This window comes from Somniosus microcephalus, unplaced genomic scaffold (genome assembly GCF_052327205.1).
Source record: "Somniosus microcephalus isolate GS21.2 unplaced genomic scaffold, FLI_Smic_1.0 unresolved_chr4, whole genome shotgun sequence".
Classification (NCBI taxonomy): domain Eukaryota; kingdom Metazoa; phylum Chordata; class Chondrichthyes; order Squaliformes; family Somniosidae; genus Somniosus; species Somniosus microcephalus.
In genome coordinates, this window is record NW_028225182.1 from 13,788,164 (window position 1) to 13,815,823 (window position 27,660).

The 27,660-nt window shown below is 44.3% G+C and overlaps 2 non-coding genes across 2 annotated transcripts; one reads left to right on the forward strand and one right to left on the reverse strand.

The window, feature by feature from the left end:
- The first annotated feature begins 2,664 nt into the window (after positions 1-2,664).
- On the forward strand, positions 2,665-2,736 carry trnaq-cug (transfer RNA glutamine (anticodon CUG)). Its single transcript has one exon. It is a non-coding gene; the product is annotated as a tRNA-Gln (tRNA).
- A 10,749-nt stretch (positions 2,737-13,485) lies between these two features.
- Positions 13,486-13,559, reverse strand: trnan-guu (transfer RNA asparagine (anticodon GUU)). Its single transcript has one exon. It is a non-coding gene; the product is annotated as a tRNA-Asn (tRNA).
- Between the last annotated feature and the right edge of the window lie 14,101 nt (positions 13,560-27,660).

Sequence of the window (27,660 nt, forward strand, 5' to 3'; positions counted from 1 at the left end):
TGTTTGTATATCGTGTGGATACATCTAAACTGCAAAAGAGACTTTTGTACCTTGATTGGGAAATGTTTAACAATTGAATGGGTTTTAAATCACCCAGCACTGGACAATAGGGCTGTTGCATTCTTTTGTTTCAGCCCAGGGAGCTCCGGAAGACACATTAACCCAGTCTAACCACTTTGAGTTAGCCAATCACAGCTTTCTCTTGTGTTTTGGACCCTTTGGGTGGGGAATTTTGCTCACAGCCCTTGCAAGGCAGAACAGCAGGGGCCTCATCAGGTATAAAGATAGCGGATGAGAAGCTATCTCTCTCTCTTACTTCGCTGGACCAAAGGTGAGCAGGGTGTTCTGACTCCTCAAGAAGGTAACCTAGCAGGAGTTTGGGGTTGTGATTTGAGGGTAATTGCTAAGCTTGTTTAAATAACATTGTAGTTATTTTATCCCTTGTTTTTGCCGTCTGCAACCCCCCGTTATATAGTTTTAATGTAATTACTGTGTTCGTGTGGTATAGTTTATTCTTTGGATTGTAGTTTATTTAGTTAATAAAACTTGATTTTTTCATCTCATCCAAACGACATGTTCCATTTTAATAACATTAATTATAAGTTCCTCCACTCAGAACTAAAGGAGGGGTAGCGATTCGGAACCGCTGTTTTAAAATTGGTTTTATTGGAATTGGTCCGGTGCAGGCAAAGGCTGAAAGATCAGGAAAATTACTTTAAACCAGTTTAAAGAAGCCCCCAACACTTACAGTACAAGCTTGGCATCTGCACACCAACCACGGTTACTGGACTGTTTGCTGCCTGAATCAATGACGGTTGATTTATTGTTCTCGACAAGAGATGATAGGCTCAACCTCTCATTCCCAGTTCCAAATAAGTGGGGCAGAAAGATGTGTGTTGTCCAGTGCTTCGTTTGACTGCAGAGCAGATTGCTCAACATTTTCTTTGCAAGATGCATTCGGCTGGCATACTTGTTGAAATTGAAAGCAGTGCTTCTTGAAACGTAGGCATTGCACTTCCTATTCTCGAAAAAAGTTAACAATTGCTTATCTTTCGTGCAGCAGTGCCTTGCAAAGATTATACACATTTTACCTGGCAGGACTGCAATACAATCTGCTATGAGCAGTCTGAAAAAGAAGCAGAGATTTGTGAACCGATAGCCATCAAGGCAGCTGTGTGATTTGCTCAGACCCGACGCTTAGCAGAGGGGCAAGTGGGCAAGCTGAAGTTAAGGATGAGACCAGGCCGAGACAAATATAATGGTGGAGACGGTAATGTTGTTGATTTTGAGAAAGAATCTAATGATCTTTTTAGCAATGGTTCCATGGTGTAATGGTGAGCACTCTGAACTTTGAATCGCAGTGATCCGTGTTCAAATTTCGGTGGAACTTCAATTCTTGTCCCAGCTGCTGGAAATTTGGGACATACGAGCTTGGCATCTGCATACCAACCACGGTTACTGGACCGTTTGCTGCCTGAATCAATGATGGTTGATTTATTGTTCTCGACGTCAGATGATAGGCTTAACCTCTCATTCCCAGTTCCAAATAAGCGGGGCAAGAAAGATGTGTGTTGTCCAGTGCTTCGTTTGACTGCACAGCAGATTGCTCAACATTTTCTTTGCAAGCTGCATTCGGCTGGCATACTTGTTGAAATTGAAAGCAGTTCTTCTTCAAATGTATGCATTGCACTTCGTATTCTCGAAAAATGTTAACAATAGCTTTTCTTTCCTGCAGCAGTGCCTTGCAAAGTTTATACTCATTTTACCTGGCAGGACTGCAATACAAGCTGTTATGAGCAGTGTGAAAAAGAAGCAGAGATTTGTGAACCGATAGCCATCAAGGCAGCTGTGTGATTTGCTCAGAACCGAAGCTTAGCAGAGGGGCAAGTGGGCAAGCTGAAGTTAAGGATGAGACCAGGCCGAGACAAAGTATAATGGTGGAGACGGTAATGTTGTTGATTTTGAGAAAAGAATCTAACGATCTTTTCAGCAATGGTTCAATGGTGTAATGGTGAGCACTCTGTACTTTGAATCCAGTGATCCGAGTTCAAATCTCGGTGGAACCTGAATTTCTTGTCCCAGCTGCTGGAAGTTTGGGACATACTGGCATTTGCATACCAACCACGGTTACTGGACTGTTTGCTGCCTGAATCAATGATGGTTGATTTATTGTTCTCGACATCAGGTAATAGGCTTAATCTCTCATTCCCAGTTCCAAATAAGCAGGGCAGGAAGATGTGTGTTGTCCACTGCTTCATTTGCCTGCAAAGCAGCTTGCTCAGTATTTTCTTTGCAAGCTGCATTCGGCTGGCATAATTGTTGAAATTGAAAGCAGTGCTCCTTGAAATGTAGGCATTGCACTTCATGTTCTCGAAAAAATTAACAATAGCTTTTCTTTCGTGCAGCAGTGCCTTGCAAAGATTATACTCATTTTACCTGGCAGGACTGCAATACAAGCTGCTATGTGCAGTGTGAAAAAGAAGCAGAAATTTGTGAACCGATAGCCATCAAGGCAGCTGTGTGACTTGCTCAGAACCGAATCTTCGCAGAGGGGCAAGTGGGCAAGCTAAAGTTAAGGAAGAGACCAGGCCGAGACAAAGTATAATGGTGGAGACGGTAACTTTGTTGATTTTAAGAAAAGAATCTAATAAATTCTTTAGCTGAGGTTCCATGGTGCAATGGTGAGCACTCTGAACTCTGAATCCAGCGATCCGAGTTCAAATCTCGGTGGAATCTAAATTCTTGTCCCAGCTGCTGGAAATTTGGGACATACGAGCTTGGCATCTGCATACCAACCACGGTTACTGGAACGTTTGCTGCCTGAATCAATGATGTTTGATTTATTGTTCTCGACATCAGATGAAAGGCTTAACCTCTCATTCACAGTTCCAAATAAGCGGGGCAGAAAGATGTCTGTTGTCCACTGCTTCGTTTGACTGCACAGCAGATTGCTCAACATTTTCTTTGCAAGCTGCATTCGGCTGGCATACTTGTTGAAATTGAACGCAGTTCTTCTTGAAACATAGGCATTGCACTTCGTATTCTCGAAAAAAGTTAACAATTGCTTATCTTTCGTGCAGCAGTGCCTTGCAAAGATTATACACATTTTACCTGGCAGGACTGCAATACAAGCTGCTATTAGCAGTGTGAAAAAGAAGCAGAGATTTGTGAACCGATAGCCATCAAGGCAGCTGTGTGATTTGCTCAGAACCGAGGCTTAGCAGAGGGGCAAGTGGGCAAGCTGAAGTTAAGGATGAGACCAGGCCGAGACAAAGTATAATGGTGGAGACGGTAACTTTGTTGATTTTGAGAGAAGAATCTAATGAATTCTTCAGCAAGGGTTCCATGATGTAATGGTGAGCACTCTGGACTCTGAATCCAGCGATCCGAATTTAAATCTTGGTGGAACCTAAATTCTTGTCCCAGCTGTGGTGTATCTGCCTCTAAAAGCAATTGTGGTGTATAAGCCTTTAAGAGCCCCAGGTGTGCGTAATGCCGGTAATTGCCACTTGGGCTATATAAGCCTGTGTATTGTGTATATCCTTTAGAACCCCCCCAGACTTGCTTAGTAAATACTATGAACCAACTCCTGTCTTCAGTGTCTTTATCTACACACGGACACTACAGTGGCGACGAAGTGGAAACGGACTTACCTGCAATTCGGCAGCACCTCAAGGACATCGATTCCTCCAGCGTCCAGAAGACTCAAGGAAGTAATAGAAACTGTGGTTTCACCAGCTGGCCAAGCTGGTGGCAGGTACTGCGCTAATCCTTCCTGGGCGTCAGGCTGGGGCTCCAGCGGCAGGCTCTACAGCTGAGACAGGCAGCGAAATCGGAGGCAAGAAATAACGGACTGGGAGGGAGCACTCGGCAGATGGCCGGCGTGGCAAGCAGGTCAGCGTTTAGACCTCCGTCGGGAACGAGTCTCCAACAGTGAGTAAACGGAAACCACAGTAAAACAGCGTTGTTATCGGTAGCAGCGGCGGGAAAGTGCAGGAAGCGCCATATCGTTGCTACAGAGAGAAAAAAAAAAGCGCGGGAAGCGCCATATCTTTTTTTTGAAATGCCTAAGTCTGGCAATATTGATGCTTTTGATAACGAAACAGAACCTAACTTTGGCAATATTGATGTTTTTGATAACAAGAGAGAGGATTGGACCACATATGCAGAAAGAGTGGAGGTGTTTTGCACCGCAAATGGAATAGAAGATGAAAAAAAAGCTTCAGTGCTTCTGGATCTAATGGGCGCAGAAACATACAAGCTGTTACACAACTTAATCACTCCAGCCGAACCGATGGACAAGAATTTTGAGGAGATTGTTGATACCCTACACTGCCAATTCGAGGCAGGACTGGCAGATTCTCTGCAAGACAAATTCATCTGCGATCCCCTAAGTGTAGAAACACAAAAAAAGGTATCTTCTGGAAAAGATTTAACACTGGACAAGGCTTTCAGTGCAATAGGAGCTGCAAAGATACAGCAAAGGCCACAGGACTTCGGCACCCATGAAATAACACGGGGTTTCGAGAGATGTTATCGCTGCGGCAGATCCAACCATTACCAGAGGGATTGCTGGTTCAAAGAAAAAGCATGCAGGCGATGCGGAAAGATGGGACACATTCCACGTGTATGCCGATCTGAAAATAAAAAATCCACTAACGGGAAAAGAATCAATAAGGAAAAGCACAGAAAGGTACAAATGATGACGGACAGTAGCTCCAAAGACCAGAAGAGCGATAGCGACTCCGGGAACAAGAGACTAAGCTCTCTCAAATTACATAATGTAATTGCCAATGAAGATTACCAGACCATTTGGGTTACCCTCATAATAGCAGGGTCCCCAGTTAAAATGGAGCTAGATACAGGATCAGCTCTAATCGTAATAAATCGATGAGATTACGAGAGGCTATTTTCGCATATACCTCTAAAAGACACATCCATTATCTTAAAAACATATACGGGGCAGAAAGTATACTCCAAAGGAAAAATAAAGGTGCCTGTGGTATACAACGGCAAAGAAATACAAAAGTTGTATTTATACATTCTACAAGATGGTGGTCCACCGTTGCTGGGACGTGAATGGATAAGGAAGATACGTTTAGACTGGCACTCCATTCAGGCACTGACGGTGACCAGTAAGGAAAAAAACAATGATGACATCATACCTGAACGATTAAAAGACATCTTGGCCAACGCCAAAGAAGTGTTTCAAGAGAAACTAGGAACCTTGAAAGGCATCACCGCCTCAATAAAAGTGGAAGATGCAGCAATTCCTAAATTTTTTAAGGCAAGACCGGTGCCATACGCAATACGTCCGGCAGTCGAGGCAGAGCTGGAGAATTTGGAAAAGGCAGGCGTATTATCCAAAATAGATTGGAGCGAATGGGCAACACCCATCGTTCCAGTCATGAAAAAAGCATTGAAAAATAACTCTGAGGAACAGAGAAAAATTCGCATCTGTGGGGACTTTAAGGTGACTGTAAACCCGGTCCTTCACACGGTACAGTATCCTCTTCCGAGGATAGAAGATATTTTCGCCTCACTATCCGGAGGAAAACGTTTCACAAAAATTGACTTGGCACAGGCATATCTACAGATGGAGGTTGAGGAGACCTCTAAAAAGTATCTCACAATAAACACACACAAAGGCCTGTACCAGTACAATCGACTGGTTTTTGGAGTAGCATCAGCTCCAGCTATCTGGCAAAGAGCTATGGAGCAAGTCCTGCAAGGGATTCCGGGGACTCAATGCTACCTAGACGACATCCTTATAACAGGAGAAAACGACAACGAGCACCTTGCCAATTTGGAGCAGGTGCTCACTAGGCTGAAAGAACGGGGCCTATGAGCAAATCGCCCCAAGTGCGAATTTTTCCAAAATCAGATATCATATTGTGGCCACATAATTAATAAGGAAGGATTGCATAAGTCACCTGAAAAAATTGAAGCATTTATAAAAGCCCCAGCACCTGAAAATGTTTCACAATTGAGGTCATTCCTGGGATTAATAAATTACTATCATAAATTTTTACTGAACTTATCAACTATTCTACACCCTCTTAATGATCTTCTACACACAGGAGTGATTTGGAAATGGAACGAAGACTGTAAACGTGCCTTCCATAAATGTAAAGACTTAATCACATCCGAGAAAGTTTTGGCTCATTACAACCCATCACTACCAATCAGACTGGCGTGCGATGCATCCCCTTATGGCATAGGAGCGGTATTGTCCCATAGATTCCCTGATGGCTCAGAACGGCCGATAGCTTTTGTGTTACGCTCATTGAACTCAGCTGAGCGTAACTATTCCCAGATAGACAGGGAAGCACTCAGCCTGGTATGGGGAGTGAAGAAATTCAACCATTACCTACACGGACAAAAATTTACCTTGCTGACTGACCATCAACCCCTCATCTCCATATTCAACCCTAAGAAAGGTGTCCCCGTTATGACGGCACAAAGACTACAGAGGTGGTCCCTTTTTCTAGGGGCACACCAATACAACATTGAATACAAAGGGTCAAAACAGCATGGGAATGCTGACGGTTTATCGCGCCTGCCGTTGCCAATGATAGAAGAGGCACCTACAGTAGACCCAGTAGAGATATTCCACTCTACCATAGTGGAATGTCTACCGGTGACAAATTCTGCCATTGAAAGGGAGACCAGAAATGACCGTACTCTCTCACGGGTCTACGATTTAACAATGAAGGGATGGCCAGCACATGGCGAACCACTGTTGCCAGCATTCTCGCAAAGAAGAGAACAGCTGTCAGTGTGCCGAGGAACCTTGATGTGTGGATCCAGAGTGGTGATTCCACCCAAACTCCAGGATAAAGTGCTAGAGGAGCTTCACGAGGGGCATCTGGGTGGAGTGAAAATGAAGAACCTAGCTAGGGCGTTTGTATGGTGGCCAGGTATCGATGGAGACATCGAAGACATCACCAAGAGCTGCCTAGGATGCCAGAAGGTCCAAAATGCTCCGCCACAGGCCCCTCTACATCCATGGGAGTGGCCCTCATCTCCCTGGCAAAGGGTGCACATCGACTTTGCTGGTCCATTTATGGACTCAATGTTCTTAATCGCAGTTGATGCACACTCCAAGTGGCCGGAGGTAATAAAGATGTCCTCCACCACCACGGAAAAAACCATCACAGTATTAAGGACCATATTTGCCAGCAATGGGCTGCCGGAACAGATATGTTCTGATAATGGACCGCAATTTGTGTCCGAAGAATTCAGAAAGTTCTTAAAGAACAATGGGGTAAAGCACTACAAGTCCGCCCCATACCATCCCGCCACCAATGGATTGGCTGAAAGGTTTGTCCAGACCTTTAAGAAGGCCATAAAGGCCATGGGTAATGAAAACATAAAACTTCAGCACAAGGTGGATAACTTCTTATTTGCATATAGGAATGCAACACATTTGGTTACAAACCAAACTCCCGCCATGATGTTCTACAATAGAAACCTAAGATACCGGCTGGATTTGGTCAAGCCCAACATCCGAAGGGATGTGGCGAACCGGCAGTTTCAGGGCATGAATGAAAGGCCAACTAGGGCCTTCCAGATAGGCCAAACGGTTTTGGCCCGGGACTAGCGTACTGAGAAATGGCAGCCTGGAACTATCTGCACACGACTAGGACCACTGATGTATACCGTGGACATCGGAGAAAGCATAATAAGGCGCCATGCTGACCAAATCATCAAGTCATCCGAAAAGGGACAACCTACACCACCACGCTATACATCTAACGATGAAGTAGAGATACCCATATCTACCTCCGATCCGGTGATACTGGAACCCGATGAACCCGACACTGGCCTTCAAGCCGAATCAGCCTTACCAGAAGAACCTACTACACCACCAGAAACTACTACACCCCCGAGGCGTTATCCGGACCGAGTCAGGAAGCCTCCTGAGAGACTAACTTATAATTAATTAATACAGCAATGTATATTATTTTGCATATAACATGCAATTAATAATTACTTAAAATATGATGTACTAGTTAGCTAGAAGGGGAGGAATTGTGGTGTATGTGCACCTAAAAGCAATTGTGGTGTATGTGCCTTTAAGAGCCCCAGGTGTGCATAATGCCGGTAATTGCCACTTGGGCTATATAAGACTGTGTAATGTGTATATCCTTTAGAACCCCCCCCCCAGACTTGCTTAGTAAATACCTATGAACCAACTCCTGTCTTCAGTGTCTTTATCTACACATGGACACTACACCAGCTGCTGGAAATTTGGGACATACGAGCTTGGCATCTGCATACCAACCACGGTTACTGGACCGTTTGCTGCCTGAATCAATGATGGTTGATTTATTGTTCTCGACATCAGATGATAGGCTTAACCTCTCATTCCCAGTTCCAAATAAGCGGGGCACGAAAGATGTGTGTTGTCCAGTGCTTCGCATGACTGCACAGCAGATTGCTCAACATTTTCTTTGCAAGCTGCATTCGGCTGGCATACTTGTTGAAATTGAAAGCAGTTCTTCTTGAAATGTAGGCATTGCACTTCCTATTCTCGAAAAAAGTTAACAATAGCTTTTCTTTCGTGCAGCAGTGCCTTGCAAAGATTATACACATTTTACCTGGCAGGACTGCAATACAAGCTGCTATGAGCAGTGTGAAAAAGAAGCACAGATTTGTGAACCGATAGCCATCAAGGCAGTTGTGTGATTTGCTCAGACCCGAGGCTTAGCAGAGGGGCAAGTGGGCAAGCTGAAGTTAAGGATGAGACCAGGCAGAGACAAATATAATGGTGGAGACGGTAATGTTGTTGATTTTGAGAAAAGAATCTAACGATCGTTTCAGCAATGGTTCCATGGTGTAATGGTGAGCACTTCTGGACTCTGAATCCAGGGATCCGAGTTCAAATTCTCGTTGGAACCTAAATTCTTGTCCCAGCTGCTGGAAATTTGGGACATACGAGCTTGGCATCTGCATACCAACCACGGTTACTGGACCGTTTGCTGCCTGAATCAATGATGGTTGATTTATTGTTCTCGACATCAGATGATAGGCTTAATCTCTCATTCCCAGTTCCAAATAAGCAGGGCAAGAAAGATGTGTGTTGTCCAGTGCTTCGTTTGACTGCACAGCAGATTGCTCAACATTTTCTTTGCAAGCTGCATTCGGCTGGCATACTTGTTGAAATTGAAAGCAGTTCTTCTTGAAATGTAGGCATTGCACTTCGTATTCTCGAAAAAAGTTAACAATTGCTTATCTTTCGTGCAGCAGTGCCTTGCAAAGATTATACACATTTTACCTGGCAGGACTGCAATACAAGCTGCTATTAGCAGTGTGAAAAAGAAGCAGAGATTTGTGAACTGATAGCCATCAAGGCAGCTGTGTGATTTGCTCAGAACCGAGGCTTAGCAGAGGGGCAAGTGGGCAAGCTGAAGTTAAGGATGAGACCAGGCCGAGACAAAGTATAATGGTGGAGACGGTAACTTTGTTGATTTTGAGAATAGAATCTAATGAATTCGTCTGCAATGGTTCCATGGTGTAATGGTGAGCACTCTGGACTTCGAATCACAGCAATTCGAGTTCAAATCTTGGTGGAACTTGAATTCTTGTTGTCCCAGCTGCTGGAAATTTGTGACATACAAGCTTGGCATCTGCATACCAACCACAGTTACTGGACAGTTTGCTGCCTGCATCAATGATGGATGATTTATTGTTCTCGACAGCAAATGATAGGCTCAACCTCTCATTCCCAGTTCCAAATAAGCGGGGCAGAAAGATGTGTGTTTTCCAATGCTTCGTTTGACTGCACAGCAGATTGCTCAACATTTTCTTTGCAAGCTGCATTCGGCTGGCATACTTGTTGAAATTGAAAGCAGTGCTTCTTGAAATGTAGGCATTGCACTTTGTATTCTCGAAAAAAGTTAATAATTGCTTATCTTTCGTGCAGCAGTGCCTTGCAAAGATTATACACATTTTACCTGGCAGGACTGCAATACAAGCTGCTATGAGCAGTGTGAAAAAGAAGCAGAGATTTGTGAACCGATAGCCATCAAGGCAGCTGTGTGATTTGCTCAGAACCGAGGCTCAGCAGAGGGGTAAGTGGGCAAGCTGAAGTTAAGGATGAGACCAGGCCGAGACAAAGTATAATGGTGGAGACAGTAATATTGTTAATTTTGAGAAAAGAATCTAATGAACTCTTCAGCAACGGTTCGATCACCGTATGGGCCATCAGAATATTTTCATCATTTTACGGTTTTTCATAACATTTGAAATATAAAATTTATAAGGGAACAAATCCAAACCGTATCTCATGGGGGAATTATTTGGATGAACATCCATTGCACCTTTGACACCAGGGTGGAGAGACACATAGACCATAGAATCATAGATTGATACGCACAGAAGGAGGCCATTCGGCCCATCAAGTCTGCACTGTTACATTGAAAGAGCTCTCCAATTAGTCCCACTCACCTGCTCTTTCCTCACAGCCCTCCAAATTTCTCCTTATCAATATTCCCCTATTGAAAGTTACTATTGAATCTGCTTCCACCGCCCATTCAGGCAGCGCATTCTCAATCAGAATAACTCACAGCGTAAAAAAATTCTCCTCATCTCCCCTCTGGTTCTTTTGCTGGCTATCCTCAATTGGTGTCCTCTGGTTACCAACCCTCCTGCCACTGGAAACAGTGTCTCCTTTTTTACTCTCTCAAAACCCCTTGAAATTTTGACAACCTCTATTAAACTTCCTCTTAACCATCTGAGGAAAAGAATCCCAGCTTCTCCCGTCTCTCCACATAACTGAAGTCTCTCATCCCTGGGACCACTCTGAGACTTCAAACCGAGGCTCCCGCTCTGTGTATCTGTTGCTCTCTCTGTGTCTCTCTCTGTCTCTCCCTCTGTCTATTGCTCTTTCTATGTCCGTCTCTTTCTCACTCTATTCATAGCTGGGCTGTTGCTCTGACAGATTCTATATATGTTAATATAGTTGTGAAAGATGTATGCGGGAGACCGATGGTTCAATTCCCCGACAGGGCAGATGATTTTTAACATCCCCAATTATAAACCATTGGACATCACCTTAAAATGCTCCTTTTTGAACAGAAAAAAATAACTAAATGAATTTTAAAAGATGTACTGGCATATGAAGAAATGTATAACAATTTCCTGCAACATTTCCTCTTTAGTATAGTTTCCCTCTCCCTTTTGTGTGGGGCACGGAGGAGGGAGAGAGGGACAGCGCAAATGAGATTAACAGGGTTACGCACAAATCGCTGGGGTTTGGGACTAAGCACGACTTCTCTTTCAAAGAGACAGCACAGGCACGACGGGCTGAATGGCCTTCCAATGTCATGCAAGCCTCCGTAAATCAATGAAACTCAGATGGATATCTGAGACATACACACACAAAGAGACACGTGTCTGTGTCTGTGTGTGTTTGAGCATTTGTCTCAAACACTGCATAACTACTTCCTCTACCACGCCCTTGATAGTATAGCAGTGAGTATTCAATTCCCCGACAGCTTCTCTCTGTATGTTTCATAGAAACATAGAAGATAGGAGCACGAGTAGGCCATTCGGCCCCTCGAGCCCGCACTGTCATTTAATGAGATCATGGCTGATCATCCAAATTCAGTACCCTGTCGCTGCTTTCTCCCCATATACCTTGATCCCTTTAGCCTCAAGAAATATATCCAACTCCTCCTTGAATATATTTAATGAATGTGCCTCAACTGCCCCGTGTGGCAGAGAATTCCACAGGTTCACCACTCTCTGGGTGAAGAAATTCCTCCTCATCTCAGTCCTAATTGGCTTACCCACTATGCTTAGTCTATGACCACTGGCTCTGGAATCCCCCGCCATCGGGAACATGCTTCCTGCATCTAGTTTGTCTAGTCCTGTTAAAATTTTATAAGTTTCAATGAGACCCCCTCTCATTCTTCTTAACTCTAGCGAATATAAGCCTAATCAACCCAATCTCTCCTCATACGTCTTTCCTGCCATCCCAGGTATCTGTCTAGTGAATCGTTGCTGCACTCTCCATGGCAAATACATCCTTCCTCAGATAAGGCGACCAAAATGGCACACAATACTCAAGGTTTTTCTCTCTGTCTCTTAGAAAAGCACAGACGGAAATAGATTTCAAGTGGATGCCTACCCGCAACTGGTGCTGTGGTTTCACGAACACGTCTTTTGTATTCTCACCTGAAAAATGTCATTTTGTACCAAAAGTTTGCCTGGCGTGGAAGTAATCTGAATTTCACAAAATACACTTCCTTGCCTGCTGCACAATGCCTGCTGTTTCAAAGTCATCAGGAAATGACTAGGCCTTTCTATCAACATTTGGAACAAGACAATTTACATGTTGCCTACATTTAACTGCAGCTCACAGTGTCAGAACAGTCACAGTTATCAATAGTCTTCCATGTATCTTCTTTCACACTACATCTCCCTAACAAACTTAGCTGATCAGAGCACGGCTATCAATCAATTTATTGCCAGTGAGAAAAATGCAACATTTGAAACTTAGCAACGTGTGCAAGACTGGAATCAGAGAGTGCCTGGGCAGTGATAACTAAACCTGAGCATTAAGATATTGATTAGGCCTGAGCCCTTCCTGTATTGCTCAGTAGCCCACTGAGTGAGGAACTGAGAGACAACAGGCCGGGCATGGAGCCTGGGCATTTTCAGTTCTGTGTGGGGCTCAGCACCATACCTGCTGCTGAAGATTTAACTTGACATCATTTCAGCTTGGCTCAAGATCAGTGAGTCAAAACAGGACAGAAGGAGGCCATTCGGCCCATCGAGTCCGTGACGGCTCTCTGTCGAGCAACCTAGTCAGTCTCATTCCCCGCTCTCTCCCCGTAGCCCTGCAAGTTTATTTCCCTCTAGTGCCTATCCAGTCACCCCTTGAAAACATTGAGTGTCTCCGGTTCCATCAGGTTGGGGCGGAAACATTTTGTAAAATATTCCCCATTAAAAATGAATTAACATGAAAAAGTTAATTCGTTTTGTGGTTAAATATGAATAAAATAAAATCTCTTAAAACACATATATTTGCTCTGTGCAATTCTAGGCCATCAGCAGCAGCATAATTGTATTCAACCACAATCTCGTCGGGCATATCACTCCACCATTACCCTCAAGCCAGGGGACCAAACCTGGTTCAGTGAGATGTGTAGAAGAGCAGGCCAGGAGCGGCACCAGGCGAACATAAAAATGAGACCATTCCAAACTGGTGAAACTGGATATGGAACCAAGGCGGGCCAATGCAGCTGAGATACAGATTACCCAGGATCTAATTGAATGAAGGAACAGGGCTGAGGGGCTGAATGGCCTCCTCATGTTCCTATTAGTCTGTCACCATTAAGAAAATGTTACAGAATGGCTTTCTCGGATCCCAGTGGATGATCTCATACTCACCGACATTGTACCCAGTGCTACAGTTTAACCCACGATCTTGCAGCCAAAATACACATTTTGAAAACCTGGAAAAAGTTAACATACCGTCCTTGAGTGGGCTCGAACCACCAACCTTTCGGTTAACAGCCGAACGCGCTATCCAATTGCGCCACAGAGACTGGCTGAACGATTGATTACAACATATACTAAAGCCAGAGATTACCGAGATAAAACCTCAGGTCACAGAGAGCAAGATAGCAACTGTCCAGACTCTGTTTACTTGTGCAAATTAAAAAATGTAACCTTCATTGTCGGAGGGACTGAGGTTGTCATTTCAATGTTTTCAGCTGATTTCACAGGCGATCCCCAGCTCTGAATCCCCCAGCAGAGAATTCAAGGAGAGTTTGATATAAATGAGATTCAACATTAGTATCCGAACATTACTCTTGATTCGGGACTCTGATCTCTCTCCACAGCATGTCGCTGCTGAAGATTGAATTTGATATAATTTCACCTTGTATCGTGATCAGAGCGGCTCAGTGAGACTTCGGCCGTCTCTCCCTTCACAACCCATCAGTGCGGAGAAAAGAACAAGGAATTTTACACATGTGTTGTGCTCTGTAACTTTATTTGAACATTTCAGTGCATTTCACGCTGTGTACAACACGGTGAGGTCCCCCGTGCTGTGTCAGCTTTGTATCTTTATCAACACTCCAGCTTTACATTAACACAACCTGAGCTCCGAGACCTGGTCGGGTCACATTGCCCGAAGTGAGGAATGAACGAGAGGGGCAATTCCTCCCAGGGTTAGAAAATCCTCCGAAAGAATGACAGAATATTTAATTTGCTGTGAAGCCGAAATAGCTCAGTTGGGAGAGCGTTTTAAAGGTCCCTGTTTCGATCCCGTGTTTCGGCAGGTTTTAATTATATTCACCTCCTTCACTATAAGAGGAGCGAATCAGGAGCAATTTTCCACTGTCACACGGGCGTCTCCCAAAGGAAATGGGAGTGAAAAGCACATTTTACTCGTTAGATCCTGCTCCAACCGCTCGCTGCAGGTTCGAATCTAGTCGGGGTCTCGCCGACTGTTTTTATTCCGGGACTGAGGGAGGGGCTGTTCAGCGGTGGTGCGATAATCATTTTTAGAATGAGGTTTGTTAGATTAAAGAGCTCTTTTACAGTTACTTTCGATTTACACACTGCCAATTTGTCTATAGGAACAATGTTTAAGCGATGTGGTGTGTTCAAAGTTTGTGCAGTAAATTGGTCAGCCAGTGTCAGCCTGAAAAACAACCTCGCAGCCTGGGTTTGAGCCTGCCCACGAGCGCATTGTGGTCGGTTACCTCAGTTGGTGAGAGCGTGGTGCTAATAACGCCAGGGTCGCAGGTCCGATCCCTGTACCGGCCATCGGAATATTTTCATAATTTTACGCTTTTCCTCGCACATTTCAAATACAAACTTTATAAGGAAGCCGATGCACACTGAATCTCACGGGGGATTTATTTGGATTAACATCCATTGCACCTTTGCCACCGGGGCTGAGAAACACATCTTTCTATTTATTTGTCATTCTGAGTTTGCTGATGAACGTTGATGGGATGTGGGAGTCGCTGGCTAGGCCTGCATTTAGTGCCCATCCCTAATTTCCCTTGAGAAGATGGTGGTGAGCCACCTTCTTGAACTGCTGCAGTCCATGTGGTGTAAGTACACCCACAATGCTGTTAGGAAGGGAGTTCCAGGATTTTGGCCCAGCGACAGTGAAGGAACGGCGAAACAGGTCCAAGTCAGGATGGTGTGTGGCTTGGAGGGGAACTTGTAGGTGGTGATGTTCCCATGCGCCTGCTGCCCTTGTCCTTCTAAGTGGTAGAGGTCACGGGTTTGGAAGGTGCTGTTGAAGGAGCTTTGGTGAGTTGCTGCAGTGCATCTTGTAGATGGTACACACTGCAGCCACAGTGTGCTGGTGATGGAGGGAGTGAATGTTGAAGGTAGTGGACGGAGTGCCAATCAAGCGGGCTGCTTTATCCTGAATGGTGTCGAGCTTCTTGAGTGTTGTTGGTGCTGCACTCATCCAGGCAAGTGGAGAGTATTCCATCACACTCCTGATTTGTGCCTTGTAGATGGTGGAAAGGCTTTGGGGAGTCAGGAGGTGAGATACTCGCTGCAGAATTCGTAGCCTCTGGCCTGCTCTTGTAGCCACAGTATTTATATGGCTGGTCCAGTTCAGTTTCTGATCAATGGTAACCCCAGGATGTTGATAATGGGGGATTCAGCGATGGTAATGCCATTGAATGTCAAGGGGAGATGGTTAGAGTCTTGCTTGTTGGAGATGGTCATTGCCTGGCACTTGTGTGGTGCGAATGTTACTTGCCACTTGTCAGCCCAAGTCTGAATGTTGTCCAGGTCTTGCTGCATATGGACACGGACTGCGTCAGTATCTGACGAGTCTCGAATGGCGCTGAACAGTGTGCAATCATCAGCGAACATCCCCACTTCTGACCTTATGATGGAGGGAAGGTCATTGTTAAAACAGCTGAAATGCGAGGAGCATTTGTAATAAGGTGGACGAATTGGCTGCGCAAATAGAGGTAAACGAATATGATTTGGTTGGGATTAAGGAAACGTGGCTCAAGGATGGCCAAGACTGGGAACTCAACATCCAGGGGTATTCGATATTCAGGAAAGATAGGCAAAAAGGAAAGGGAGGTGGGGTAGCATTACTGGTTAAAGAAGGGATTAATACAATTGCAATGAAGGACATTAGCTCTGATGATGTGGAATCTGTATGGGTATAATTGAGAAATACTAAGGGGAAAAAACATTTGTGGGAGTGGTATATAGACCTCCCAACAGTAAGACAGAGGTTGGGGATGGCATTAAAAGGGAAATTAAAGAAGCGTGCAATAAGGGCACAGTAGTCATCATGGGTGACTTTAATCTACATATAGATTGGGCCAACCAAATTAGTAACAATACTGTGGAGGAGGAATTCCTGGAGTGTTTACAGGATGGTTTCATGGACCAATATATCGAGGAACCAACCAGAGATCAGGTCATCTTAGACTGGGTATTATGTAAAGAGAAAGGATTGATTAGCAATCTTGTTGTACGAGGCCGCTTGGGTCTGAGCGATCATAATATGATCGAATTCTTCATTAAGATGGAGAATGAAGTAATTGACTCAGAGACTAGGGTCCTCAATTTAAATAAAAGAAACTACGATGGTCTGAGGAGCGAGTTGGGAAGGATTAATTGGGGAATGGCACTCAAAGGTTTGACGGTGGATAGGCAATGGCAAACATTCAAAGACCGAATGGATGAGCTACAGAATTTGTTCATCCCAGTTTGGCATAAAAATAAAACAAAAAAGGTGACTCAACCGTGGCTAACAATGAACATTAGCGATAGCATAAGATCCAAGGAGACAACATATAAATTGGCCAGAAAAAGCAACAATCTTGAGGTTTGGGAGAAGTTTAGGATTCAACAAAGGAGGACAAAGGGATTAATTAAGAAAGGGAAAATAGAATATGAGAGTAAGTTATCAGGGAACATAAAAACTGACTGTAAAAGCTTTTATAGATATGTGAAGAGAAAAAGATTGGTGAAGTCCAGCGTAGGTCCCTTACAGTCAGAATCAGGGGAATTTATAATGGGAAACAAAGAAATGGCGGACCAACTAAATTCATACTTTGGTTCTGTCTTCACAAAGGAGGACACAAATAACCTCCCTGAGATGCCGGGGATCATAGGGCCTGATGAAAGGGTGGAACTGAAAGAAATCAGTATTTGTAGGGAAATGGCGTTAGGAAAATTGATGGGACTGAAGGCCGATAAATCCCCAGGGCCTGATAATCTACATCCCAGGGTACTTGAGGAAGTGGCCCTAGAAATTATAGATGCATTGCTGATCATCTTCCAGAAATCGATAGACTCTGGAACAGTACCCATGGATTGGAGGGTAGCTAATTTTACCCAGCTATTCAAAAAAGGTGGTAGAGAAAATGCGGGGAATTATAGACCGGTAAGCCTGACATCGGTAGTGGGGAAAATGCTAGAATCTATTATAAAAAATGTAATAGCAGAGCACTTGGGAAGCAGTGACAGGATCGGACAAAGTCAACATGGATTTACAAAAGGTAAATCATGCTTGACTAATCTACTGGAACTTTTTGCGGATGTAACTGTTAAAATAGATAAGGGAGAACCAGTGGATGTGGTGTATTTGGACTTTTAGAAGACTTTCGATAAGGTCCCACATAAGAGATTAGCGTACAAAATTAAGGCACATGGGATTGGGGTCAAGGTATTGACTTGGATAGAGAATTGGTTGACGGACAGAAAGCAAAGACTTGGAATAAATGGGTTGTTTTCCGAGTGGCAGGCAGTGACTAGTGGGGTACCGCAAGGATCAGTCCGAGGAAACCAGCTGTTAACAATATATATTAATGATCTGGACGAGGGAATTGGATGTAGTATCTCCAAATTTGCAGATGACACAAAGCTGGGTGGGAGGGTAAGCTGTGAGGAGGATGTCGTGAAATTCCAGTACGATTTGGACAGATTGGGTGATTGGGCAGAAACATGGCAAATGCACTATAATGTGGATAAATGTGAGGTTATCCACTTTGGAGGCAAAAACAGGAAGGCAGATTATTATTTGAATGGCAATAGATTGGGAGAAGGGGAAGTGCAAAGAAACCTGGGTGTTCTTGTGCACCAGTCGCTGAAGGTAAGCATGCAGGTGCAGCAGGCGGTTAAGAAGGCAAATGGTATGTTGGCCTTTGTAGCAAGAGGGTTCGAGTACAGGAACAAGGATGTCTTGCTACAGTTGTACAGGGCCTTGGTGAGACCACACCTTGAGTATTGTGTGCAGTTTTGGTCGCCTTACCTGAGGAAGGAAGTTCTTGCCATGGAAGGAGCGCAGCGAAGATTCGCCAGGCAGATACCTGGGATGGCAGGAATGACGTATGAGGAGAGATTGTGTCGATTGGGATTATACTCACTGGAGTTTAGAAGATTGAGAGGGGATCTCATCGAAACCTATAAAATTCTGTCAGGCCTGGACAGACTAGATGCAGGAAGGATGTTTATGATGGCCGGGGAGTCCAGAACAAGGGGTCATAGTCTAATTATAAGGGGTAAGCCATTTAGGACTGAAATGAGGAGGAATTTCTTCACCCAGCGAGTGGTGAACCTATGGACTCCTCTGCCACAGAGGGCGGTCGAGGCCAGTTCATTAAATATATTCAAAAAATATTTGGATATATTTCTTAAGGCTAAAGGGATCAAGGGATATGGGGAGAAGGCAGGGACAGGGTACTGAATTTGAATGATCAGCCATGATCTCATTGAATGGCGGAGGAGGCTCGAAGGGCCGAATGGCCCACTCCTGCTCCTATCTTATACGTTTCTATGTTTCTATGGATGGGCCTAGGACACTGCCCTGAGGAACTCCTGCAGTGATGACATGTGATTGAGATGAATGAGCTCCAACAACCACGGCCATCTTCCTTTGTGCTAGGTATGATTCCAACCAATGGAGAGTCTTCCCCTTGATTCCCATTAACTTCAGTTTTGCTAGGGCTCCTTGATGCCACACTCGATCAAATGCTGCCTTGATGTCAAGGGCATTCACTCTCACCTCACCACTTGAGTTCAGCTCTTTTGTCCATGTTTGGACCAAGGCTGTAATGAGGTCAGGAGCTGAGTGAACCTGGCGGAACCCAAACTGGGCGTCAGTTAATAGGTTATTCCTGAGTAAGTGCTGCTTGATAGCACTCTCGACGACACCTTCCATCACTTTGCTGACGATTGAGAGTAGACTGATGGGACGGTAATTGGCCGGGTCGGATTTGTCCTGCTTTAGTAGACAGGACATGCTTGGGCAATTTTTCACACAGGGAAAGAAACTCGCCCCTGGGGGTTCACCTGGAGCAAGATCCAATATCATTCATTCCGTCCTGGAGCGGAACCGGGGGCATTTCGGGTATAAGGCGAGCGTGATAATTGCTACAGTCCCAAAACCTCTGCTCAGTTTGTCATCCGCAAGTCAGAAGGATGTTTTCAGGGAGAAGATGACCCGCTGACTCACCTCTCTGCACTGATTGAGATTGTGTCGCTTCTCCGTCAAACAACATCACTTCTGTCCCACACTAAAAGCTCTCAATCCTTCTCCTCCGCTCGCTTTCTATTCAAGTAATTGGACAATGAATCAATATTAAGTTTCCCTCGGGCTTTTGCTGGTGAATTTACTGATAAAACCGGGGAATTGAGAGGAAACTTGAGCACAGGCAGGGTCCTTGCGACAGACCAGTCCGGCTAGCCCAGTCGGTGCAGTTTAGGATACTTCATCCCCACGGTGGGGAGTTTGCGTTTTAAATTTTTGGGCTGATTTTAAAGGCGATTCCCAGCTCGGTCAATGAGTGTTTCATATAAATGCAATGCAACAAAATAAGAAAATCTCTCCTTGATTCCGGAATCTTGTCTCTCTCCAGCCGCCCGCTGCTAAAGATTGAACTGACTTTAATTTCACCTCGGCTCGGGGTCAGTGCGGCTCAGTGGGCCTTCGGCCCGTCTCTCCCTTCACAACCCATCAGGGCCGAGAAAACAACGGGGAATTTTACAAACGTGTTGTGTTCTGTAACTTTTTATAAACACTTCAGTGTATTTCACTCTGTGTCCAACACTGTGAGGTCTTCCCTGGTGTGTCAGTTTCCGGTGTTTATAGCACTTCAGATTTCCTGATAATATTGTTGAATCGCATTTTTTGAAAGAGTCATTGACCGAGAGGTGCCGGGGGATTTAGAGCTGGGGATCGACTGTGAAACCAGCCCAATAATTTGAAACACAAACAGCCCCTGAGATTAAGAGTCTCAGGCTCTACCGACTGAGCTAGCCGGGCCGGTCTGACCCCGCGCACTGCTTGTGTTACAAACCATGAACCAGTTTCCACTCAATTCCCAGCTTTACCAGTAAATCGGCCAACAAAAGCCCGAGAGAACCTTATTACTGATACTTTATCCAATCACTTTAATATGTGTTTTCTGGTGAGCAGCACTTCTGCCGCTGGAAAATGTTCTCCTTGTTTACTTTATTAAAACTCTTCATGACATTGAACACGTCGACAAAATCTCCCCTTATCATCTCTGCTCTGAGGAGAACAACCTCTTCTTCTCCACTACTCCACGGAACTGAATCTCGCATCCGTCCTAAAGCGCAGTGCCCGAATTACACACAATACTCCAAAGGTTTGGTATAACTTCCTTCCTTTTGCCCTCTATGCCTCTGTTTATAAAGCCCAGGATTCCATTTGCTTTTCTAACACAAGACAAGATGCTGCGGATGCTGGAAGTTTGAAATAAAAACAGAATTTGCTGAAAATACTCAGCAGCTGTGAATGGCAGGTGAGTTTGAAAAAAAGGGAATTGGGTTTGAAATAGTGTCTGAGGGTTCCATCGTGTAATGGTGAGCGCTCTGGACTTTGAATCTAGCGATCCGAGTGCGAATCGCAGTGGAACCTGGTTCCCTCTTGTCCCAGCTGTTGTAAAAGTAATTTTGATGGCAGCTGTGTGATTGGCTGCTCAGCAGCGGGAAAGTGTCGAAGCTGAAGGTAAGGATGAGAAAAGTCTGGCCCAAAATGGAATGGTGGAGTGAAAATTGTCCAGTTCTTCCAATATTGCTGCTGGACGGGGTTTGCAAGTAGCCTTGAGAGGGCAGTGATGTATCGCCATTGCAGTGCTGGTCCCCGGCACAAACTCCGTTCCTGAGCCTCCGACTTCATCCCAATCCCTGGCCACTGAGACTGAACCAGACAGCTTGCAACCTTTGTATTTGACCCCGAGATGAACTTCTGCCCAAGACGGTCTCCTTCCACCTCCGTAACATCGCCAGACTCCCCCTCTGCCTCAGCTGATCTGCTGCTGAAACCCTCATCCTTGCCTTTGTCACCTCCAGACTTGACGATTCTAATGTACTCCTGGAAGGCCTCCCATCATCCTCCCTCCATAAACTTCAGCTCATCCAATCCTCTGCTGGCCGTATCCTAACTCACACCATGTCCCGTTCACCCATCACCCCGGGTCTCACTCACCTACATTGGCTCCCTTCAGGTGACAATTCAGTTTTCAAATTCTCGTCCTTGTTTTCAAATCCCTCCATGGACCCGCCTCCCCTATCTCTGGAACATTCTCCAGCCCTACACCCTCTGAGATCTCTGCACTCCTCCAATTCTGGGCTCTTACACATCCCCGATTTTAATCCTTCCACCATCTGCCGTGGTGGGATTGTGAGCTCAGGTCTCCAGATCATCATGAAGTCTGCGGCTGAGGACCAGCACTGCAATGGCGATTCATCGCTGCCCCCTCAAGGCAAACCTCTCCACCAGCAAGCACTGGACAATTTTCTCCCCACCATTACAATTTTCCCCTGGATTACTGCTCGATTAACAAACTCACTGTGCCGCCATACCCCATAATTAATTGATTGAAGAATCGTTAATGAGCAGCGCAGAATCTGAGCCTGGAAGAGTCAGTTAAAACAGTGAATTCAATGTCCAATCAGGCACAGAAAGTGAAATAAAGATAGGAAAATAAATGTTGGATTAAGAGATAGAAAAGATAGAGACAAAAGTAAAAACATTTTTATAATATAAAAAATCTTCAACAACAATTTATATCTGAAGGAATGAGATTCCACACTTATAAAAGTTAATTTTCAGTGCTAGGGAGGTTGCTTGGTGGAAATTAAGACGACTTCGACTGAAATGGACGGGGTTGATGCGATGTGTGAAATATGGTGACGATCTATGATTATTATCCGAGATGACGCTGCAGGATCCTTTAAAGATCTCCCGCGGATCCACTGAAACCAGTCGAATGTGCAGCTTTGAGAGGGGCTTTCTGCACCATCAGGGCAGGAAACGGGAGTGAGGGAGGGACACTGTCGGTATCTGTGCTGTGGTTGAGTCTGTGAAGAATGGTCCGGGATCAGATAATGTACAGCCTCTATGAAATATTTTATTTTATACATATTTAATTACAATATGTTTTCTTCCATTGTTCATATTTATTAAATTGCAATAGGAAAGGTTTATTTTCAGTTTGAACCAGGCACCATTTCTAGAACATAAAGTTTTCCCCCAGGATCGAGCCGGAGACTTTTCGCCTGTGAGGTGAACATGATAAACCGCTACACTACGGCAACCTCTGCTTAGCTAAACATCCAGAAAGAACTGTTCAGCGAGAAGGTGAAATGCTGAATTCCAGATTCTGGATTTATTTCCTTTCACTAACATTTCTCTGACCGAAACTGCACAAGTCAAAAATGTTCCTTTCAAAGTCATTAAACTCTGGAATTTCCAGACCGCCCCCGAATCTTCTGAATCAGATGCCTCCAGTTTTCCCACTCAATCAATGTCCCTTTGCAATTTTCTGCTCCTATCCTCACTAATTACTGTGCCCCTGTCAGACTTGGTTTACGGTTATCGATCGTAGGATCTGGAATGCACTGCCTGAAAGGGTGCTGGAGGCAGATTCAATCGTGGTTTTCAAAAGGGAGTTGCATAAGTAGCTGTATGATTGTCTGATTGACTGAGATCACCTCTCGTTCTTCTAAACTCCAGGGAGTATAGGCCCAATCTACTCAATCGCTCCTCATAGGACAGCCCTCTCATTGCAGGAATCAGTCTAGTGAACCTTCTCACACCCCATCTAAGGCAAGTATATCCTTCAAAAGGTAAGGTGACCAAAACTAAAATACGGTTTTATCTGCTGGTAGTAAGCGAGCAAGGATTCTGCGAGATATTGCAGTTTGTACAAGTGTTCCCTGGTGGTCTAGTGGTTAGGATTCGGTGCTCTCATCGCCGCGACCCATTGGTTCTTACAAAACTGTTTAATAAAATAATTCAATTCTGTGAGACACTTAATAATTCTCTTAATCGACCCACTGCTTTTTGTTACACACTGAAGGGAATGCTAACATGTTTTCCAGGTGAGAGTCAAACTTTAGTAACATTTTTGTAGAATCAGACAGCACAGAAGGATCCCATTAAACCCCATCGTGCCTGTGCCGGCTCTCTGAAAGAACTATTCAATGAGTCCCACTGCCCTGCTCTTTCCCCATAGCCCTGCAATTGTTTCTTTTTCAACTACATTTCCCTTTTGAAAGTTAATGTTGAATCTATGATTCTATGACACTGTTTTTATTTTTACAAGGCCTGGTTCACAGTTCTGAATATTGTCCATACGCCGCAAGTTTAATTGTTGTTCAGAAGCTGCTCGACCAGTTGTGTATTTGGAGCACTTTCCCAGTTTATTTCCCTGTGATGTGATGATTGTGGGGGCTCGGTGCGTGTAACTGGATTTGCTGAAGTCCGCCGGCAGCAGGTGGTGAAAGCGGGCCAGAGACAGTGACTGACAGGTGAGCTAGATTTCCTTACACACCTTGGAATTCAGGAGAACCTGGTTCACGGTTTGCAGAGCAAACTGCTAAAATAAAGTGTGTAAAATGAGAAGGGAAAAAATTCATAACATGCAAAGCATGGAAATTACTGTGGGAAATGGGCCTCGGATAATATTAATGTCAATATTTTTCTGCCTGACGTGGTGGTGGAAGCAGATTCAATATTAACTTTCAAAGGGGGAGCAAATTGAAAAAGAAACACTTGCAGGGCTTTGGGAAAAGAGCAGGGCAGTGGGAATAATTGGATCGCTCTTTCAAAGAGGCACAGGCACTGTGGGCCGAATGGCCGCCTGCTGTGCTGTCTGATTCTACGATTCTATAATAAGTTATCGCAGTTTGTCTGTCACCCAGTAAACTTGTTATTAATTCCTGCAGTGAGCAACACAATGTTGTGGGTTGATTAATGATGATTGAAACAATTATAAAGGGTCTCACTGACTTGAATTATCCCTTAACAGCTTCGGTTAACAAAAATCTCTTCCCCCATAGCCCCGCTGACACTCCTGCCAGTGGAAACTGTTTCCCCCACAATTTTGAACAACTCTCTTAAATCTCCCCTGAAATGAGATTAATGGAGGTCAATGGGGGCAAATGTCAGTCATCCACTTAGAAAGATCAGTCAGTCTATGATCTGAAAACATTGGCAGAGAATATTTTTTTTTCTGTGAAATAGCCGGTCCTGTTTAATTTAACAGAAGTTGCCCCAGATCCCTGCTCTCACAAGCAATGAACATTTGAAAGCATTCTCCTAAAATATGATGTGTAAAATGAGATATGGGTTAAAAGTTCAGCACATGCAAGAGCAAAATAATTCACTGTATTTCGACTGTCCCTCAGTAACCATATTTTAATGTATTTCATTCTGCAAAAGGAAGTTATTGGTTCAATAATGGTTATTAAATCAATTCTTATTTTATCACATTAGATGCATGTTATTAATTTAAGAAAATTACTTCGCATTAATTAATTAAAAACGGTGATAACAGAATTAGTTCCCTAACCGGGAATCGAACCCGGGTCGCAGTGTTGAAAGGAATCGGTTATGAATCGTTTAATGTTGTCCTAGAAAAATTTCACACTGCTAAATTAAAATCACGGTTACAATGTGTTTCGATGTAAAAGGGGATTGAAACTGACAATACAAACGCTAGGCAGCGCCCGCGGTAAGACAAAGGATGAGCTCAAAGATATCAGGGCCCGTGAAGTCTGGTCAACGTCAAGCCCCTCCTTTCTTATTCAGAGACGTGAAAGGGAGTCAGACGCCACAAACTTTAATTAAAAGCACAAATACGAGTAACACTTACTTCCAAATCTTTTCACTGTAAAATTATTTCACTTTATTTCAAAGCTGATCGCGTTGAATCTGAAATTCAGTACAATGGGATTTTATGTTCACTACTGATTCTACTTTCTGTGCACGGTAAAAATAACCGGTCTTGTTAAATTTGACCAAAGCTCCCCAGATTCCTGGTGTCATCAGCAATGACCATTTTTAAACCAGACTCCTAAAGTACAGTGTGTATAATGAGATATGGGCAACGGTACAAATTATTGAACGATCGTCTCTACCTCAGTTAGCAATTCTTTCATTGTGCAAAAGAAGATTATTGGTTAATTAATGATGCTTTCCCGTGAAAGCAACATAAAAGTTTAACAAAATGCTTTCGCCCAACGTAGGGCTCGAACTAACGAACACTGAAATTAAGAGTCGAACAGTCTGACGACTGAGCTCGCCGGGTCTGATCACTTTGAACGTCTTTGTCGCTGATTGCAGCCAGGCGCCTGGTGGCTCCGCTCCAGGGGTTTAACTTGTTCTGCAGACCAAGAACCAGGTTCTCCTGAATTCCAAGGTGTGTAAGAAAATCAAGCATTAAAAGCCCTTTCATTAACCACAGGGCTTCAGGCAATGTTCTGATCGCAAAGCACTTTTAGACACAAAACTACGGCATCTTTCCAGCAATCTGAGAAGAAGAGTTCTCATCTTCAGTTTCTTCAGGTAATCCACTCCCCAGGTCATTACCTTCTTTATTCAGGGCTATGGGTGGAACCAAGTGCCGAGAGAGGACAGGTGGGCTGGCAATAGCAGCAATCTTTATAAACCCCAGTATATCCTGCTCTGTGTTGATAGTTTTCGGGACAGGCTCCAATTCTTCATCAATGATGGTACAGGTTTTGGTCTCGGAAACATCTGCTTGTCAATATCTCTTGCCTATTTCCCGGTGTTTCCCGATTCTGTCTGTCTCTCTGGCTCTGTTTATTCTATGTGTGGCCACCTGCCGGTTGATTTTGAACGAATAACTGTATTTGTGAATAGCAAAATTAAATACATGAGGGCATCAGGTGCTTCTCTCCCTGACAGTGGGGAAACAGTGAGACAGACTTTAGAGCAAGGATCTGGTTATTGTGAAACAGCAAAGAAAATATTAACTCCGGGATTATCCAAAAAAACGATGACCTCGACGTGATTTGAACACGCAGCCTTCTAATCTGGAGTCAGACACGGTACCGTTGCGCCCCGAGCTCCACAGTGCATAACAGCGATGTTTGTATATATACACGTTTCACAAACACTGTTTCATTTCTCCTGCCTTGGAGTAATGAACGGGCTTTAAAATCCCCGCCCACTCGAGTCCCCCGGGTGTCAGACAGCATCAGAAGCAGCGCTCACCTGTCACTCACCGTCTCACGCCCGCTTTCACCGCCTGCTGCCGGCGGACTGCAGCAAATCCAATTACACACACCGAGCCCCCACAATCATCACATCACAGGGAAATAAACTGGGAAAGTGCCCAAAATACACAACTGGTCGTGCAGCTTCTGAAAAACAATTAAACTTGCGGCGGGAAACAATATTCGGAATTGCAAACAAGGCTGTGTAAAAATATAAACTGTGTGTGTGAGCCGAGGCCCTAAGCGCTGGAATTCCCTCCCGAAACATCTCCGCCTCTCTTTCCTCCTTTAAGACGCTCCTTAAAATCTACCACTTTGACCAAGCTTTTGGTCACCTGTCCTAATATCTCCTTATGTGGCTCGGTGTCAAATTCTGTCTGATAATCGCTCCTGTGAAGCGCCTTGGGACGTTTCACTGCTTTAAAGGTGCTACATAAATGCAAGTTGTTGTTGTTATTTATATGTGTGTGGTGTTTATATATAAAATGGGTGTTTATAGAATAAGTGCGATGCTGTGCACGTGTGTCAGTTGTAAATAGTGGTGAACGGTTATTTTTCAGACTGGAGGGAAGTATACAGCGCTGTTCCCCAGGGATCGGTATTAGGTCCAATGCTCTTTCTCATATACATTAATTACCTGGACTTGGGTATACTGGGCATAATATCAAAGTCTGCAGATGACAGGAAACTTAGAACTATAGTAAATAATGAGACGGAAAGTAACAGACTTCATGAGGACATCTACAGAGTTGTGAAATGGGCAGAGACACAGCAGATGTAACACAGAGAAGTGTGAAGTGATCCATTTTGGTGGGATGATTGAACTGAGGCAATATAAACTAAATGATACAATTTTAAATCGGATACAGGAACAGAGAGACCTGGGGTGTATTTATCTATCTCTGAAGGTGGCGGGACAAGTTAAGAAGGCTGTTAAAAAGCACACGGGATCCTTGGCTTTATTAATAGAGGCATAGAGTAGAAAATCAAGGAAGTAATACTGAGCCTTTATACATCATTGGTTAGGCCTCAGCTGGAGGATTCTGGGCACAACATTTTAGGAAGGATGTGAAGGCAGAAAAGATTTACAAGCTTGTTTCGGGGGATGAGGGACTTCAGTTAGGTGTATAGATTGAGACGTTTTCGTTGTTC